The 4,543-nt window shown below is 45.2% G+C and overlaps 1 pseudogene; it reads right to left on the bottom strand.

Moving 5' to 3' along the window:
- Positions 1-3,073: 3,073 nt before the first annotated feature.
- Positions 3,074-4,079, bottom strand: LOC110302745 (annotated as a pseudogene).
- Between the last annotated feature and the right edge of the window lie 464 nt (positions 4,080-4,543).

The raw sequence follows: 4,543 nt of genomic DNA, 5'->3' as shown, positions 1-4,543 counted from the left end.
AGTGCGTACCCCACATATGCATCCAAGGCATGGATCCCAGTGCGTACCCCACATATGCATCCAAGGCATGGATCCCAGTGCGTACCCCACATATGTATGGAGATCAGAGTGCAACTTATGGGAGTTGGCTCTCTCCTGCCACTGCTCCTTGTGGGTCCCAAGGCTCAAACTCAGGTTACTAGACTTGGCAGAAGGTGCCCTTAGCAGCTGAGCCATCTCTCGTGCCCCAGGGAGACATTCTTACTGGAGGAAGGAGGCAAACACTATGACACCCCGGTTTACCTAGCCCAGTGAACATCGAGCCTTATAAGGAGGGGGAAGAGAGGGAATACAGCAGAAGCTGTCTGATGGCCAAGGCCCTGCAGGTGAGGTAGGAAGCAAAGTGAGGACAGACGAGGAGTCCTGCAAGACCCTTACAGTCCGTGCATTTTGTCACAGTCAAGACTTCAGAGTCCTGATGGAGTTGCTGGGAAATGCCCAATTCCCTTGGCTAAATTAAATCAGTGATTCTTAACTAGAGACAACTTCCCCCACAGGGAATATTTGTCAATGTCTGGAAAAATTTGTTTATCGCTACTGTATGGGTGCTACCGGCATCTGGCAAGCAGATCACAGGTATTGTGAAACACACCGAATGCACAGCATTTTCAGCGCTGACCCCAAGAAGCTCTGTCCAGCTTCAGTTGTCAATGGTGGTGGGTTTGAGAAGCCTGGATTTACATGACAGCACTTACCCCGACATCTGCTGAAGACACTCTAAGTCAATTCACTCTTGGTTGATTCCCTAGTGTTCCCAAGATCTCGAGGTCTTAACAATTGTGACTTAAATTGGCATAAGATGTGATTTTAGGTGGCCTTTCCCCCTAAGATGCCGTTACCCAATCATGGTACGCATGTCACAGTGTCCATGGCATCCTGAGCTCTTAAAACGGTCCCTGCAACTTCCTCAAGGCTTCCGCAGGGTCTTCCTCAAAGCTGCTTTGCATCTGTTCCTGTTATCAGATCGGGAAGTTTTTGAAACAGGGATGTGGGAGAGGAACCTATCATATACTAACTGATATGTTTCACCGGTTACATAATTAATAACTGGCTTCTCTCCTCCCACTGCTGAGCTATGTTGCAGTTACATTTTGCACACGCTGATCTTTCTGATGAATACTCAAAACACACACACACACACACACACTAGCTTTGGTGAGCAAGCATTTCAGATCCTTTCAGAGATAGGAAACCAGAGACCCAGAAAGGCTCATTGACCTACCCAGCTTTGTTCAGCCTGTCAGGGACAGACAAAGTCTCCAGGTTGGACCCTCAGTCACAAAGGTACAACCGTACCCAGACTGAGCTCACTAGAAGGGGGATTGCTTTTAGCTTATCATTTTGGATCACTGGTGTTTCTATAAGATTACAGTTTTTGCTCTCAGCCTGTACTGGTATTTTCTTTCCACAGATAGGCCACACAGTTAAATTAGGCACTGAGCAGTAGTAGTAAGTGTGGATACACATAGGGAATCCATCTTGGTAGCCTGTGTGAATAAAGAGTGAGGTAGAGAGTTCCCAGGGCAATTTGGGTGCCCTAATTCAAGTGCATGAGTTGTCTCTGACAGAGTTACGCTGTTCACGTTCTGCTAATAATGGAATCCCTGCCAAACAACCTCAGGTTTCCTGGATGCCTGTTTATATTTTGCCAAATCTGGCAACACTCACTGGCTTGGAACCACAGAGAGATGGAAAAGCCCATGCTTTTCTATAAGAGGCAACTTCTGTGTCCTCTCAGAAAGTATTTCTAAGCAGTTACACAGCCCTGGTAATAGCAGATTGTTGAATCATGATAAGACAGGAAGCCAAGCTTTTCTTAAACACCTTCCTACTAGTAGTAAATTACTATTAGTAAAAGATATGATAAGTAGGGCCGGGGAACTTTTCTTTTAAAACTGGGTTGTAGGAGAAAATTTTAAAACAACAGGATGCCCTTGGGTTTCAGTAGATGTTTTTTCCCCAACCAATATATTGAGTACTTTTGAGGCACACATATCATGGGGTCCACTTTGGTAGTGACTCTATAATAATAACCAACTTGGCTTTACTTACCACCAAACAGGCTTGCTGGTAGATTCTGGAGTCGAACTAAAAATATCTCTTTCTCCTGAGTCCAGTCCCTGACCACAAGCAAGACAGAAGTTACCTTACAGCGAAGAGAGCAAACCAGGTATCTCCTCTCTGAAGACAGACAGAAACAGGTATGCCTGGTCGAGTGGAGTATACATGGCTCCTTCTTCCAAACTCCCCAACAGCTTATCACACGGGAGACAGAAAGCAAAGTGAGAGGTCATGTTAGCTCCTAGAAGGAAGTCCATCCACGCCGAAACAGGAACCGGGTAGGAATTAGTTGCTTCCTAAAGTCAGTTGACCTTTATGAAGCTTCATAAACCATGCTTGTACCTTCAGGTTTATTTTTCCCACCCCCTGACTCAGACCCTGGCTTTCAGCATCCACAGTTCAACAGAGGGACTGATGAAATCAGGCAAATACATCAATATGCTTCCAGCTCTCCAAGGGACATCTGTGCAGGGACTGTGGCTTTAGTATAGAATGCCACCAGCTGCAAGGCACATTTGCACACCAGGGATTCTTCCTGCCCTTTTTTTGGTGTCTGCTGAGACAATAGGTGGCCTGTTCTGCAGTTCTGAGGGAAAGAGATGACACACCACACACGGTTTCCAAGCAAGAAGCAACAAATCGATTGCTCCCTGTTGTGACCAGAGTCCAGGGAGAGGAGAGGAAGAAGCTCCATCTATTCAAATGGTTACAGGTGTCTGAGAACGCATAAAGATGAATGGTTTTAATACGAATGCTTGCTTTATTGTGTGCCATTGTCAGTGGATATAAGATAGTCAAACCTGTGAAACAGAAGTCTGTGACAATTTGGAGAAGTGGGTGTTAAGGACCGGCAAGTAGAAGGTTATATATGACAGCATGTGTTACAAAGAGGCTTTTGTACACACTTCAAACTTAGTTCTCTTAATATTCTCTGATTTGTGAAAAGTGGTTTGAGAAACGTCAAGAACTCTGACTACAAAAGTGAGCAGACTTTCTGGGATCTGAAGGCATTTGAGTTTGAAGACACTCCAGCAAAGCACAAGGTCATGTTGAGCTTTCTGCCCACAGAACTGTTTCAAGTCTGTAGGTGCCTGGGAAACCTACCTGTGGTTGAGCCTAGCCTCCAGCTGGAGCTACAGAAACACCTTCTTCATGGCTGATACATTAGAAGAACCCGACCTGTGGGTGGGGCGGGGTTAGAGAGAGGGTCTAGTGGTTACAAGCACCTGCTGCTCTTTCAGAGGACCCAGGTTCAGTTCCTAGCACCCACACGTCAGCTCACATTTGTGACTCCAGTTCCAGAGGATTTGATGCTTTCACACATACATGTGGGCAAACACCAATGAATATAAAATTAAAAAGAAGGAGGTGGAGGAGGGGGGGGAGGGGAGAGAAAGAGGAAAAGAAGGAGGAGGAGAAGGAGAAGAAGAGAAGAAGAAGAAGAAGAAGAAGAAGAAGAAGAAGAAGAAGAAGAAGAAGAAGAAGAAGAAGAAGAAGAAGAAGTCAACATGGCACTGGAGACAGCTGTGCCAACCCGTCAGATTGACCTTCAGTTGTGGCATGGGGTGTGTACATGTAGGGTGTGCTGAGATGAATATTTTAATTACATACAAAACCATTTTTAAGAAGATTACAGGGAACTGGAGTATATCTTACCATAAGCAAAACCACACATGAAGCTTGGGTCCTATTCCTTACCCCAATATACCCAGGCAAGATTCCATCCAGTGCTCCTTTACCTGAGCTTGAAAAGAGGAAGAAAATAATTCAGTAATTGAGTTGGCTTTTTCTTCAAATGGGGTCTTATGCATCCCAGGCAAGCTTTGAACACCTTAAGCAGCCAAGAATGACCCTGAACCCCTGATTCTCCTACCTCAATGTCCCAAGTGCTGGAATAAGAGCTTTGTAGGACTTCACTGTCCCAGAGCTTCAAACATTCCAGGCAAATAGGCAGCCAAGTGACCTGCATTCTCAGCCATTTTGGTAATTGTGTGTTGCATATGTCTCATCATTGTCTTAGGGGTTCCATTGCTGTGAAGAGACACCACAACAACTCTCATAAAGGAAAATATCTCAGTGGGGCTGGCTTATAGTTTAGAGGTTTAGTCCATTATCATTATTCATTATTATTCATGGCAAGAAGCATGAGTAGCATGCAGACAAACATGGTGATGGAGAGGTAGCTGGAAGTTCTCTATATGTGGATTGGCAGGCCACGGGAAGAAGGACACACTGAGACTGGCTTGAGTATTTGAGACTCAGTACCACTTCCTATGACCCTATGGGGGTCAATTTCATTCAAGCCACCACAGTAATTAACCACCAGTGTTACATATTTACTTGGTTATAAACAAAAGTCCCATCCCAGACAGACCAGCTTGCAAGACAGTTGGACATAGTTTGATCAAGGGCCCAACTGCTTTCCACGACCTTCTGTAGTCTG

This window comes from Mus caroli, chromosome 10, assembly GCF_900094665.2.
Source record: "Mus caroli chromosome 10, CAROLI_EIJ_v1.1, whole genome shotgun sequence".
Classification (NCBI taxonomy): Eukaryota; Metazoa; Chordata; class Mammalia; order Rodentia; family Muridae; genus Mus; species Mus caroli.
The sequence above is the reverse complement of the archived record's forward strand: the minus strand, read 5'-3'. Positions and strand labels throughout refer to the sequence as shown.